Here is a 16,234-nt window from a genome sequence, read left to right as displayed (position 1 = left end):
AAAAAAAAAAAATTACCATGCAAGGTGTTGGAGGCTTGCATCTATACACATTATTATCCCAACTCAGCAGGGATGTATAAAACAGACCTCATCTTTTCAAAGCAAGAAAGACTACCAAGTTTGTTATTATGGTCAGTACCAGTATATTTGTCCGCAGATACAGAATAGAAACATCAACTTTATGAGCTTTTTAGTTAAGCAAAGTCTTCTTTCACCTAACAGAACCGGAAAAAAAAAAATCCTTAAATGTAGTAGACATCCCGCTAGTTACAAAGCTGTATAGAAAAAAAATACAATTACAATCTGTTAGCAATCTGCTAATTAATTCTACAGCTTGATCAAATGACTCCTATTGTTCTGATTTACATGAGTAGTACACTACAAATACTGTAAGTTGTACTCTAGTTACTACAAAATTAATCCCTCCATACAACCTTCTTACTGATACCGAGCCTCCCATCTCTATATTTATTTCATCATCCAGTACTGTCAAAGTGTTATTACTGGTAAGGAATATATGAAAAAGCAGGACTGCCACATCTACAAAGAATACGTTAAAGTGTTCCCTGACAACTGAACCAGACTAGCTTTCCAGGATAAAATGTTACCATCTAAGAAGTTACACACCACAAAAAACAAGGAAAGTAACAGCTAAAAAAGTGTTAGTTATTTTTCAAGTAAATGAAAAACACAAGGACACAATTTCTTTTCCTTCCTTTGAAAAGAAAATGGCTTAATTTTGAAAGCATCAAATTGAGCTGGTGGAGGAGAAAAGGGGGGGGGGAAGAGAAAGAAGTCTCAATTTTTCCCATCGAAAAGTATCACTTTTTACAAGAAACTATGCAAGTGTGTCTGTTTTCTGAAGAAAATTCTTTGGTCCAGGACAGTGTTTCTGGAAGATACCTAGAAACACCCTAGGAAAAACCTTAAGGAGTCAAAAGACTCAGCCTACAGCTTGAAGTGAAACATAGAAGACAAATTCTACTTTCCAGATACTAATGTGCTTTCAGCAGCGACCATGTTACCGCGATTTTGGGAGGGATGAGCTTATGAAGGCAAGGTCCTTTCAAGGCAATGCAAGGTCARTCTGACTCAGAGCAGAAAACATCCAAAACACAGCGAGTCCTGTAACATAACAACAACGTCCAGCGCTAGCAAGACTCGTGTATGAAACAGCAACATTTTTCCAAGAGGTCAAGMAGCAGCTCCCTTAAAGGACTTACTCCCTTACAGGGAGGACTCTCACGGCCTCAGCCAGCCCTCCCTGTCCTCCAACGCTCGTTATCGCTTAGCCTCAGGAGAGCAAGGCACACGCCACACGCAGCAACGGAAGAACTTCCTTCCTTTCCTCAAAAGATGTTGTTAAATTGCTTTGAAAGAAAAATGTGCTGTAAAAAAGTGAGATTATAAGCATTTATCCTTTTGACTTTATGAAATATACTTTTAGGAACTACTTTTTACTTACCATGTCTAATCAGCAGGTGCTGTTAATGTCCAGAGGCAGGAAAAAAGAACGCAGTGCAATATGCTATGGGAGCTGTGCAATCATTTACAAGTCATCACCCCAAAAACCCTCTCTCTAATGAATCGAGCCATTACGTCACATGCACGCTGTGAAATTTAGCTCAAGTTTTAAAGAATGCAGAGGATCACAACTTGAAATAATTACCTCATATTTCAATTTCTCATAACTAACATGAGTCCTGTCAAGYTTGGAAGAAAGGTGAAGAAACACTGAGCAAAGTCAGAACAGCAGCTAACGGAATTACGGGGACCGAACCCGAAAGGGTTTCTAGCCAGCAGGGAAATATTAATTGAGGTCCTTTTAGGTCACGACTTGCGTCTCATCTGCTTTCAAGCTACACAAACATTAAGGACAAGGCGCAACTGTAAATAAGCCTTGCTTGTTGACAGCATAAAAAGCAAAACAAATGCTCATTACTATTTAGCCTGTCTCAGAAAGAAAAAGTGTTTTGTAAGGACAATTTGGATTGTTTGGAAAGAAAAAGAGTGATAAATTGTCTGATACCATTGAGCACTGGTAGCCAGTAATATGATGTCTGGGTACAGTTTTCTACCCTACTGACACACATTCAGTTTCTCTAGACTGAAGAGCATTAAGCAATGGGTAAAGATATTATCAAAAAAAATAAATTTCATATGAGAATCCCCAAAGCTCACTGGAAGAGTGGCAAAGAGCACATAGCAGACATTTCACTCTCCCTTACTCCAGTTTCTGCAAGATCACATTCAAATCTCTCAGAAGATGAACACCTAGCTATTCTGTCAGTATCAGTATTGCAGCTTTCCTGAACATTTTTAACCACTATATTGCACTAGTTTGTCATGTATTATAATTTACCTAATCAAAGTTGTGGAAAACAACTCCCTTCATTGCTTATACAGTAAAATAAATGAACAAATTCTTCTACCGTCTCAATTAGGTCTTTATATCCCCGAAAGTGGGTTTAAAATTAGTTAATTTAATTGTAGTAGGACAAACTATTAAAATATTGCCATATGTCACTGCTGTACTCACTAGTGCGACTTAGTGCTGAATCTCTATCACATCAAATGAGGCTCCACATCTCCTGCAGCGACAGGACACGAGGCATATGTTGCTGCTTCTGCATTTAGAGCCCACTCTCCAGAAACATTAATTCARCCCCACACTGCCCACGCACTCCTTCCACGGACTGCAGCAACTCTGCAAGTTATGAACAGAAAAGCAACCATCACCTCAGGCATTACCTCTCACTGCCCCAAAGAGCCACTACTGCAAGGGCAGGGGCATGCTGAACCACTGCAGATCCAATCCGTAACTCATGCTTTTCCCATAGGCTGCTTTGAGCGGGAATCCAAAGGAGACTATGTTTAAATAGTGGAATAAAAGGGCAAAGCCAGTCACTAGCCACACAGACAGCAACAAAAATATTAATCATCACTAACTACTCTTAAGCAGTAATTCTATCAAACCCATTAAAAAAAAAAGAAAAAGAAAAAAAAGAAAAAGGGGGGGGGCAGGCTTCTAGCACAGGGATCAGCTGGATATATTCTCTATTTTTTCATAAACACAATATTCACTACAATCATTAACAAAGCTATTAAGACCCGATTTCCATCTAAGCAATTATTGCAAGCATATTTCTTTTACATTAACTTTAAAAGACTCAATCCTATCTTTCAATTCATTAAACTGTTCCCTGCACTTACTGAGTTTTACATCAGTTTGGAAGTCTATTCGAATTAATAAGAATTACAGTAGAAGTCATTTAGAAATAAATTATTTGAAGTCCAAGCCACTGAGGCTTTTCATGGTGAAATGTTACATTCAGCCAGCTGACTGCTTGCTTTTAGAAGTCTGGCGTGTAGGTTCAATTTGGCATCTGATCTGCCTCAAAAATATTTATTCTCCTTTAGGTTTGGGGTTAATGATGGGCACAGTGCACCTAAGGACAACGCGGCACGCTCTTAAACAATCAGTGTCTCAACCTTCAGATATTTCAATATTTATTCTGAACCAAAGGACATCTAATCCATCCCTTGTTTGCAAAGATCCTCTACCCTTGATGACCTACATTCGCTTAAGTAAAAGCACCAGACAGTACAAGTTAACCCTTTCTGTCATCTGTATTCATACTTGCTCCCAATTAAGCAGCCAAAATGGTCATTTCTGTATCAACAATGAGCTTCAAATTAAAGTACAATGTGAAACAAGAGCTTCCTAGACCCATTTTCAGGCCAGCATCAAGTTACTTGCTAAATATTTACTGGCAGTACATACACACTCTCAAGAGTAGTAAATTCAGTTAGGTGTTTACAGCATCATTGAGATATTGCCACTGAGAAAAATGATTTGTGTGTGTGTGTGTGTGTGTGTGTTGGGGGGGCAAGTTACAGACCCAATGCAAAACCACAGAAGCTAACAGAAAAAAAAAAGAAAAGATAATACTGATGGAAAAAAACTTTGAAAATCTCCAATTAGCAACACCTTTTTGGGGGTGCGCATTTGGGGAAGGGAACAAGGCAGGAAACAAATAGAAAAAAAAAAAAAACATACAACTGAATTGGATTATACCAGATAGATTTTCCTTGACTAAACTCAAACAAAACACATTGTTTTTGCATCAGACCACACGCCATCTCCTGCAGCTGTGCCGAATCCCAGGTTAGAATTCGGTCCTCAGCATTAGATAGGCATTATATGGGCAGACTGGGCAGCTTCAAAGACCTGACTTCCCATTCCAGATAGGGTACAGGCTTGCTTCATTAACTTATCATTTGTTCTTTGTAATTCACCCTCCTTTTGTGCTCAGTGTTTATAAAACTATGAAGAAAATAGTCTCTATTTACAAGGCGATCTGATCTCCTAACAACAGGGAGATCATGCAAGAAGAGAAACTTCAGAGTCCTGCATGAAAGAAGAAAAAAATCCCCAATCTAATATTCAAATTATTGCAAACATACTGACATTTTTAAGTCAGTAGGGCTCTGGAAGCAGTAGGAAATAAAAGTCTGCTCATTCTTTAAGTCCTACCAGTACTTCAGCAATAAATCACTTTGTCTGCACGCACACATAACCTGCGCTCATAGGTAGGCAGATTTTCAAAACATGCTTTCTCAGACTGAGCTTTTCATCACTGTCTACATAAATCAGATGACTTACACTTTACCTAAGAGGCAAGAATGTCCTTGATCTAAAGCATGAATGCATCTCTATCAAGGGAGGAAAAAGGAACATGAAAGCAGCTCACCTGCAGGGGTGGGCTTCAGGGGGAACTGCCACATATATGCAATATAGATATATATAAAATATTTATGAGAAAGTATAATAGCTGAAATGGATATCTGCAATGTAACAGGAAGCATAAAAACACCATGCATGTTTCCTTTATTACCTGAAGGAACTGATTGGCCTCATTTACTGATTTTCTGTGCAATGTAAAAACTAGCTGTTTTATACTTACTGGAAAGGAGAGAAGGTGGAGGGGTGCAAGACTTGAGGAAAACCTTTGGCTATAACCTAGACAATTAATTTTTGCATCTATATTTCTGCCCGAGGCCACAGCAATGTATGTTTTTAAGACTGTGAAGACAGACATAGTCTAGTAAGCTTCATTTAAAACAAGTTCCTATTACRTGGACACAGCACAGGGACCTTGGCTCATATGCAGTGCTAACATTTAAAAATCAATTCTTTTTCTACTTGCACATCAGGATAGAGCAGAGAGTAGTGGAGAAGAGAGAAGATCAGAAATATGTGCTTCTGAGAGTCATTCTCCAATTTCCAACCAAATGCTAGCCACAGGCGCTTTATCATGACCAGTGGGGCTGCTGAGTCAGTACACAGAACGCTTTCAAAGCGAGAGTAATTTTCATGATACTTGAACTATGTAAAAACAAACAAAATTCCTCTTGGTAAAGTCAGTGAAAGGAAAAAGCCCTCAGACAGACTACTACTACTTCATGGCTTTGAAGAGGAAAAAGACAGGATGATCAATCCACAAAATTAAAGTAACATTAATGTCCAAACTTATCTACCAATTTCAGGTATCTAAAAAAAACCTGTAGTAGAGAACCAACAAAAGTTAAGATAAACGTTAAGCGAGTTCTATAAACATCTGGCAAGCTGTGTACTCTAAGAGCTTTGCTTCCTTGCTGCTTCTTAAAAGCAGCACTTTCTATATTCTTTCCATCCATCACAAAGACAGTATCTCTTTAAAATAAACATCGCAAGCCATCTTTTCAGAAAGGCTACCGTAACCACGCAGACATTCTGCCACATATGTGACCTTACAGAGCAGGAAAAAGGAAGGAAAGAAAAATCACCTTTTTCTGCAAGTTTGCTTTAAGAAAGGAACCCAAAATTTACAACCACATGCTGAAAGCAAGTTGCTGAAACTCAGTGCAGCTGGTCTTGAGGTCTTAAGAGACCATTTTAAAAAGCTTGAATTGTCACACTTGAACTTTTGCGAAGACCAAACAATCCATGCTAATTATGCTGGCAAGGAAAGGCAATTGCTTACAGTAGAGTTAACTGCGTAACATCTTTTCATGGGCAAAATGATGGTAGCATTTTAGAGTAGGCTGTCAGCAAAATATACACACACATGCAGGCACACTATTCGGCTTCCATCATGTGCAACAGCTCTTGCCACTGAAAAGGTCCTACACTGGTAATAAAAAGGATTAGCTTAGGATAGCAATGCCTTAAAATATTCAATAAAAAACAGACTATATTCCTCAAGATGATATATTCCAAGTACACAGAAATAGGTATGTTGTAACCACTTGTACAGAACATGCTTATTGTGAAAAACTTTGGAATGAAGGTACGGAAGGAGAAAAGGCAGCATGCTGCTATTCATACCTACGCATAAGATCTACTGGCTTTTACAATTCAGCCCTACCAGGAGGCTCACCGGCACGCTCAGAACACTTGTACCAGTCTTCCCACAYTGTGGCAGTAACAACAGACCTTTGCGCCACTCACGTACCGCCGGCCTGTAAAACAGTAACAAAAMTTTAATCTTCCGATCTCTCAGTGGCTTCTAGGGTGCAGCACGGCCAAAATTACTTCTAGGAACAGATCTTAAATCAGAGTCTTTGCTGTTTAATAGAGGTCCTTTACATTAAGCTGCATGATCCTCCCTCCAAGGCAGCTGAACTCCAGCTTCAGACATCTACATTAGCTGCTTCAAGGGCACTCATTCGTATTGACAGTCCAAGTGAGTGAAATTGCACTGTAATATTAGCCTCTGCATCTCCCAGCCCATTTTTCCTGCTAACAAGAGATGCTGAAAATCTTCCGAATTTAAAGCTTAACATTGACAAGCTGAGTGGTAAGGATAAGTGCCAAAAGCACATTGGACACCAGCTCCAAGCGAGCGTCAGCATCCATTGACATCACTGAAGAAACAGGAAAGTGAGAGACAGGGAGAGGAGATGCTCAGTGCTCATACTGTGTTATTCCAAGGAGAATGCCAAGCAGGTGGGAGGAATATATTTTCTTTAAGAGACAGCAGTAAACAAATGATGATAATCGTGCTGAATAATATTGCAATGTGAAAACTACTCATATTTCTCATGAAGAAGCCAAGTAGTTTTGGACTGCAATATAAAAGGGTAATTTCTTAGCAGAAAATTAGGTTTTTGTGACTCAGACTCACAAAGTCTGTTGGGACAGTTTGCTCACTTCATCAGCTGTCAGTCACTTATCTGACATCTTTCTACCCCAAAGCATCTATGCCGAACACAGGAAAAAACAAACAGCAGCAGCAATCCTCAAGGTCACAGAATTTTAAGGTTAACAATATCAAAATCAGGGAACAAGACCAAAATTGTTAGGGCACTAGGAAAAAGTCATGTAGGAAGGGAAAAAAAAAACAAACCAAGAATTGGGTTAAACTGCTGTTTTAGTAGCTTGAAGGGTAGGGTCCTCTCTACAAGGGTGCAATGTTATCAGAAGCTGCACAGAGCTCCACATGAGCAGCCCTGGTCTCAAGGAGAAAGAACTCCATAAGGAATGTGGACCAAGCTGGCCACATGTCCCAGGCATCTATCTTCCCCCAAATCCACTTGAAACACATTGTTCTCACCAACTTCCAGCTACACCAATAGCAAAACATTCAGTGTGATCCTTCTCATTCCAGTAACAGTTTCTCAATGGAAAAAGGCAAAGTTACATATTTGGGTTCAATTTTTATCATTTTAATCTATTTTAGGCTTGTTTCTTGAGAGCTAAAAGTTGATGGTCCTCGGCAATTTTTCTTTCAATTAAATCTTCACTGTGACAAAAAAAAAGTTAAATTTTCAACTTGGATTTACAACTAACATTTTAAAATAGGAACTTTTTCTCCTAATAAATTCTAATTACCAGTTTTGTGACCTTGATTCAAATACCTTTGAGATCTATCAACATTCAACAAACTCTTATTCTCTCCTAAAAATCTTCTCCCTGGCTAGTCAACAGCTTCTTTTGGACAAATTGAAAATGAGATTTTCTAGAAATCTGTTTATTGCCCTAAAAAAAGAAACTCTAYCCTGCTACAGAACTCTCCTCTTCAAGAAGCCAACATTAAACTGYGCCCTATGAAAATCCCTTCCTTACTGACTACCAAGAGGGATGGCTGCTTTACACTCCCAAGAGTAACTGAGGTCATTCCAGCCATCAACCTCCTGATACGCAGCAGCAACATCCCAAGGCGTCTTTCACAGACCTGACCTTACTACCTCTGTATCCTGAGGGTCAGCCTCGGGCCACAAGTGAGCTCCTCAGGTGCCTCTAAAGACAACACAAAGCTGAGAGTTTATGTCACTCTTAAATACGGGGGGTCAGATGTATTCCCCAAAACTTCCATCAGCAGACAAACTCCAAAGAATCTTTGTGGACCTGAAATTGCTGACACTGCAGTCCAGGAGGGTGCTGCCCCCACAAGTACGAGGCAAAGGAGCAAGTCTTCATGCTTCAATGACATAGCATGGTCCCATTTGTACCTGCCTGACTACTCAAAGCCTTTAGATGCTATCATTTCCATGTGAATTTTGGTGAATTTCCCAGACATTTCCTGCAGGGACCAAAACCTCCCGCCATTCAGTATCCCCCAGTACAAGTTATTTCATTTTTCTGTCATATGTTTTACTCAACCTCTGTAATTGCAGGAAGCCTCTCTTCGATRCATATTTTAGCAAGTGTATACACATGTGAATGCTTTCAACACCTTTCATCACTGATTCACCCAGCAAGGCAGAGAACTCTTTTGCCTGGTTCTCACTAAACTGCAGCCAACATTTCTCTGCTGAGTTCCTCTGCTAGTTTCAGAGAGGATTTGCTAACTTGAGCTAAAAAAWTTTATTATGGGGAACATGTTTATGCTATGAATTACACACTTCAGAGAATGATCCTGCAAATTCCAGTAAGCTGTGCACAGCAATTGAATTTCTAGAGAAAAAGAAAAAAGTGCTATTGCCACCTTTACTGCTTTTCTTGCTTCAAGACTAGGAATAAAAAATGACAATAGCTCTAAACTGACACTTGGAGTTTTATTTACTTTAAATAGTTGTGAATTTCTGTGATGAAATTGGGAAAATCTTTGTAATAGTAGGTAACCAAAGTAGTACAGGGATAGAAAACTGATCTGAAACACAACTARAGCAACACAGAGGGCTATGGACTGTTATTCCAAAGGAAAGCCGCTCCTTTGCTGAATCACGCTCCATTTGAGTTATTAAAATTCTTAGAATTATTTACTCCCTAGGCTGCCAGGCACCAAGCATGCCTTATTTCTAACCAACGCCTCAAGAAAAGTAACCCTTCACACCCAGATGTTTTCTGGATTGATAATGGAAAAGAAAGCACTGAAGGAGGTTCAGCCTGCACCATTGCATGCCTGCAATATTCAGGGTCCRAGAGAGAGATTACTTCCAAAGTGAATCCAGCCTGACCTAGCCAGCTAAAGTAAGGAAAAACAGTCCAGGTGTGTGTGTATATATATATATACATATGTATATATACACACACACACACATATATATATAGCACTTGATAAGAACAACATACTAGCTGGTCCAAATCAAATCTAAAAGACTGAGTTAAGATATTTCCATTAATCTTACATATTGCAACTGTAAATACATACACCGCCCCCTCCACCCCCCGTGATGAAAACCTATACTCTTTTTTTGGTTAAACGATCTTTCACAGTCCAAAGCATCTCCTGGTTTTGTGTTAATCGATGTCCTTTCACCCCCTCTCTCTCACCTTCTCCCATTACCAGAAACCGCATCAGCACAGATTTATGATCTGTCACCTGTGTTGGGATTAGATGTCATGCTTGTCTTTCTATTACTCAGATATTGATAGATAAAATTCCATGGCCATGCACTGCCTCTCCCTTCAAAGGTTACTGTCAGTAGAGGCTCAGAATCAATACGGATCTTATCCGTCACTGACCTCAAGAAAGGCACCGCAAACAACACTCAAGGGAACAAGAAAAAGAACGTGGCGTGGCTCACAGCATTATAATCTTTTCACAACAAAGCCTATTGTTCTGTAAATCTGATCAGTTCGTATTTTACTCCAAATCTCTAACAGACTGCAGTCTTGTAAGAGAAGATAATTTATATCAACTGTCAGATACTCAGTCTTTCAGAATATTGCCATATTCCAGCTGAGTGGGTTTTCCCCTCTGAAGAACGAACCCCACAAGCCATGGTTGCAATGGACCCTCGGATGCAGAAGAGTAGAATTTGTAAGTTCAGGTTTCCCACTTAGCCACTGAAGTAATGTGTTAAGTATTTCCTGTTTTAGAACTACTTTCTAAACCYATCTGAGAGTCTTTAAATAACAAATGTTGCTACTGCAGCATGTTATTTCTGTTATGATTAGGATAACACTGTACTCAAAGATTTAAAAATGTACTTCTCCGAGAACGCACAGGAATATTCAAATAGTTTAACCAGCTTGAAACAATTGCTTTCATGAAATGGGAACAAACTGATCCGTTGCTTTCGTTCTAGAAGTAGACAGCACGTTGTAAGACAACACAGGGTTCGTTTATTAAAAAGATCATCCTGTACTCATCGGGTCAGAGGACTATCAGAGCAGCATCTCTAAAGGACGACTGYGTGAGTAACAGCCTTTGGCGGCTGTACACCACAGACAGAGCTAGGCTGCACCTATTTCCCAAGCTGCTTGTGAAATATGGTTTTCAGTTATCGCCAAATCCCCAGGCAAGTCTTTCTGTCCTAGGCTGTGGTACCTAACACAACGTGGTCTTGGTCTCTAGGTGCTTTGCTAGTATGATACCAATAAACTTCTAAGGATTAAAATGTAATTAAAATGTCAGTTTCTCTCATCCCTCCCTATTTCACATGGTGCTGTCAAGTTACAATTCACTTGTGAATGAGCTACTTAATTAACACAGATTAGGGTCACAGAAGTATTTGGCAAAAATTAAAAAGGAGAAGAATAGCACAAAGAAGAAAGTAGTGAATCTTGATTCCAGTATTACATATAATTCCTAACATGCAGAGGAAGAAAAAGCCATGAAAACACAGAATGGGAGTGGAGAGCGGAGCTCAAACCAGAAAGCACACCAAGAAATCATATGGAATCAATTCCCATAGTGCCTATTTTAGGTTAGCATTTGTTGTGTTTGAGAATTATAAGGAAGGAGGCATGAACAGAAGAGGTAAGGCTTCCCGTTTTGCTAGAGAAGGAGAACCTTCAAGGAGGAAGCAYGTCCTTCAACGCTCACGTAGACCATGCAGCATATGTGGAAGTCTCTGCTCCAAGATGCTTCTGCTCATGAACAAAGCTGTTTAGAACTTTGGGTAAAAATAGGTGCTCCATCCATACGGATACCATTCACTACATGTCTCGAAGATGCATGTTATAGAAAGAGATTTGAGAAAGGGCATGTACTGGTGAAGCAGGATGATGTAGTCATTTGCCATTCAGAAGGAAGACTCTAGTAATCTCACTGAGAGATGCCTGTTATCTGAATTGAGCTGTCAAGCTAAAACTAAAGGGAGAAGCGAGGAAGACTGTGGAAGTGAAAGCAAAAGCACTTCAAAGAGTAAAAGTACGGAGAGCATCAAAAGAAATGCAACAGAGGTATTTTCATAGGTGCTTTGTGCATGCATTGCTCCTCAGATTCAGCTGTCATGCTGCAGACATCATCCCTCAAGGACACTCCCTAAAATCTAACTCCGTCTTCTTACCAAAGACAGTTGCTCGGATGCAGCAGCAGCAAGGGAGAAAAATCGTCTGACAACAGAAGGTGGTCCCAGCAGACTGCTGCCTCCATTCAGTATGTTTAAATAATACTCAGTTAGGATCAACATTCATTTATTATTAATGCTGTTCTAATACTGAATTTCTTATCTGCATTTTATCTYCCAGCTACATCACCATCAAGGACGCACACAGCTTAGAACTGAGGAAGGACACCTTGATTAATCTGTGGTTTGAAATACACATGGTATTTCCTCCATCTGCCACGACTTGTTCTATTAGAAACTTAAGCCTGATTTACAGCAGGTTGTTGCAGGTAGGAATAAGCAGCATTGGTGAGATACTCRGTTTTCACAGACAATAAGTGCATCCAGTACACTCACATTATTAAAACATTATTTAATAGAACATTTTGCCTTACTTTTTCTTCTGCCTCTGTCACAGCAGGCTAAGGCTGTTGCAGGTTTTATACATTTGCAGGTTTCCCACCTGCATCATCACCTCAGCTTTTGTATCGTAAAGCTTGGCAGCAGCAGCAGGCTTCAAATTTACCATGGCACTAGTCATATTCTGAACTGGGGAATACAACTTGAGGAATTTCTCCCCCCATCTGCCCTCATTGCCTCCCTTTCCTGTGTCCCTCAAACCTACATCACCACCGCAAACTTAAGTCAGCTGACACAGAGGGAGGGGTGAYATGGCACAGCAAAATTTTCCTCTTGTATCTCATCCTCTGCAGACAGGCAAGAGGTGGAAGCACTGGTATGGATGTCAAACACCCAAATGTTAGTCCTTCGCCTCYGAGAGTATCCTTGTGATTTCCAAGCACTTTATAAAGATGATACTATCACTCTTAATGTCCATTTCTGTAAACACACATTTATTACACTTTATGGTACCTGATCTAGGTGCAATACCCACATCCCAACAGAAAYCTAATACAGATTTGTCAGGAAATGATTTTCTCCAAGGAAAATTGTTTTAAATCAGATGATGGGTATCATTTTATCCCAACTACTAGATAATTCTTATATGCATACCTATTGCCTGCTTCTTACAGATTTAACATCTCTAACTTTTTGCYGTCAGTAGCATCTGTCACAATGTGCAGTTTAACAACCTCTTTTAAACCCAAGATATCTTTTTTTCCATACAGTATCCCTAGATGAATTTTGATCAACATCAGTTTGATCTCTTTCATAAAAAAAAAAAGTAATAACAGATAATAAAATGTAATACAGTACTTTTCTTTGGGCATCCTGAGCAATTTCCATTCTTCGGCTAAGAAAGTATGCAGTCATCTTTAAACCTGCAACGTTGTACTTGCTATATTACGTACAGAAGATACCTTGTAAGCATCCGATAAAACATCCTCAGAACTTTCATCCAAAGTATTGACTGTTACATAAAATGAGAAAGTAGAAATATTCACTAACTAAAGCAATCCAGAGCTTCAACATCTAAACTATCCTTCCAAGTGTAAAYGCACCAAACCCTAAATGCACAAGGATGACTTCTGTTCAAATTCAGTATATATTTCACTCTTTGAAGCTAATCCACAGTACGTAATCAGGGAAGAAACTTGATCTCAACTCTCACAGAATCACTGCCTTTTTGAGTTGCTCTGCTAGCATGCGTATCTGCCTACTCGTCTTCACCTTTTTAGACACAAGTATACACTTTAAATGTCACGATCTTGGATTTCAGTCACCCTGCTATCATGTCAAAGGACAAGAAACTGCTCTAACTGCACTTTTCTGCACAATGTTTTTAATTACCTGGTGACTGATCTCTTAATTTGGGGAGCTACTTTTCCATAAAGCCAGCACTGCAGCAACAGTATCGCCTGTTCCATTTCACAACCAATGCCTTCTACTAGTTTGTAGATAAAACACTCMAATTCTATATGCAGGACGTAAGTATTTTCCATATCCTGGAAAGAGAAAAGGGATTGCCTATGCCTTCAAGCTTCCACCATTGCACAGTGCTGGCGCTCTCAATGCAGGTCTCTGTTTCAGATTCACCCATTCTCCTCCTGAGTTCAAGGTGGAGACCTTTTTGAGAACCTTTGCCTGACTGTATAGCTTAATTTGAACTCAGAGCAGGAAAAAAGAATTCAATTACAAGAGCTCTCTCATTCAGCTCTGCATTGCTTTGTAYCTGATATTGGGAAGCACCTATACTGCACAGAAAACAACCATTTCTGGGTTCAAACTGGAGGAGGTAAGGGTGATTTCTGAGGAGTTAATTTGGTGCATTAGGTCCACTCTACAGCTTCTGGCCTAGAGGGAAGAACAGCGCTTCTGTCGCACAACATTGGCAGTTCTGTCCAGTCCCAATACAGCTGTTGATCTTTACTAAAGGTGTCTGGAGAGCCCCAGAGAGACCACTCTGCTGATGAAGGATGCAAAACTCTCCATCCCTTCRTTATGTAGGGGTGCCAGCCAGATTCTTGCAGCAGCAGCATTTTCAATTTTTGTTAATCTTTATCTCCCAGCACAGATCAAAACTCTAACTTTAACCCATCTTCCAGGAGCTTCTTCCTTTAGTACACGTCATTACTTACAGACTTCAGGAAGGTCATACTGACATGCATTTGTAAAAAAGCATTAATGTGCATTTTTACCAATTCTTAYGCAATACAATGAATCCAAGCTCACTTTAACTACTGCAATATTCCCAACCTCAAGCATTTGGAAATAGCAACACTAAAAGTCCTAAAAATTAAGATACTATGTGCCCTCCTGTTTTGTCAGCCTCTAGAATTCACTCTTTGTACATTCTCCAGGCCTTTCCTGGTCATGGCAAATAGTGGTCAAAAATGCCAATACTATCTTTTAAAATAAAGGCTGGGATTCTAATGGAAGCTATTGATTTCAGTTGCCAGAGGCTTTAGTGAAATGACAAATATAACCAGATTCAATAAAACAGTACCAGCTGGAAACAGCATTAGTGCAAAAAGCAAAATATAATTTTAAGATGCTCTAGTCTTCTCAAATACACAGTATAATTCTGAAAGCCTRAACTATTCTCCAATGTGCCTATTCAAGGATTACTGGGAGCTTAATCTGATGGAACTAACCAACAGTGTTATCAACTGTACATGATATAACAGCTAATATAACCAACAGATCCTGCTGCTTCCTTCCCAGMGCAGTCCTCTGCCAGCAGCACACCAAAGCCAAACGGGCAGCATGTCAAACTGCAGCAAGATTCATAATGCCGCCTTTGTGAATTTTTAGTATATAACATCAGAGCCTCCAAGCTTGCCAAACAGTTCAAGGGCAGAGCAAGGTTTACACTTACAATAAGTCATTTTTACAACCCAGAGTTTTACCGCACATTAGAAAACCTGGAACAGTGCTGCAGGTTTTGCGTATTTTACATATATGCTTGCAAAACTTACCTTTACAGAGGGGAATTAAGGACAGAACCATTGCCTCAGCTTTAGGTGTTAAGATGCACCTTCAAAAACAACAAAATTAACCAGCACTGRTTTTGTCTCGTCTCATTAGCATTTGTATATTCTCCTAAAAGTAGTGGAAAAAGTTTGACTTTAAAGGCACTAAGTGGATTCTAGTTTTTTTTCAACATCATGGAAATGCAGCTAAATATGCCAGGCAGGTTACTTAAATATCTGTGCATCACCCGCATGCACACAAATTGAAGAGGAAGAAGGAAGCAATAGGGATAGGATCTATATCAAARTGAAAGACAGACAGAATCAGCTACAGTCCCCTCCAAAAAGGAGGAGGGGGACATCTCAGAAGCAGTATTACAATTAAAGTGACCACTTCTTCCAATTCACACTTCCAAGAACAAAGAGGTACTTAACAACAAATGCCTTTAGTCTAGATTTCACCTCAGACACAGTGACAGATACTARCCTAAAGGGCAACATATTTCTATGTTTTAAGTCCCCTGCAACACCAACTGTCTTGATTCATCCCTCTGATAAAGGCAGTTCCAAGAGCTATTTTAACATACTATTTTACAGAAGATCAAAACAAAATGGAATTGGCCCTCAATCTGTCACCTATTTGGTTTATTAACATTTGTGAAAGTAAATGTTAGTGAAAGACTGATGCTACTGTCTATAAACATTAATCTACTGCCCACAAATTCTGTGTCCTCCCCTTCCACCCCCACCCGGTAGTTCTTCCAGGTTCAAGAGGGAGAAACAGCGGGGATGCGACTTCTTTCTGCATTTAGAGGATTTGCTTTGACTAAAGGCATGAAAAGAACAGAAAGGGCAGATGGTCCTGAACACATTACTGCCTGCTGTCATTGCTTTGCTAGCTCAGTAGAAGCTCGAAGCTCTGATCCAGTGTTTATTTTTATAGAAGCAGCTCACTCGATACACGTTCTTCATAACTTACTTTAATTAGAGGAGCTGTGTACATTTCCTGGCTAACATAAGAAACAGAAAAAAGGAAAAAAACATACCCTGCACACAAAAATAAAACTGATTTTATAAACTTTATTAGTCCTATCTCC

The 16,234-nt window shown here is 39.6% G+C and overlaps 1 protein-coding gene across 1 annotated transcript in view; it reads right to left on the bottom strand.

The window, feature by feature from the left end:
• CADM1 (cell adhesion molecule 1) overlaps positions 1-16,234 on the bottom strand; it is a gene marked incomplete at its 5' end in the record, with an annotated part of 203,480 nt that overhangs the window by 61,807 nt on the left and 125,439 nt on the right. The window lies entirely within an intron of this gene.

The sequence above is a fragment of the Rhea americana genome, unplaced genomic scaffold (genome assembly GCF_003343005.1).
Source record: "Rhea americana isolate MKP2758 unplaced genomic scaffold, rheAme1 scaffold_197, whole genome shotgun sequence".
NCBI classification, from domain to species: domain Eukaryota; kingdom Metazoa; phylum Chordata; class Aves; order Rheiformes; family Rheidae; genus Rhea; species Rhea americana.
Note: the sequence above shows the minus strand (reverse complement) of the source record. Positions and strands in the feature narration are given on the sequence as shown.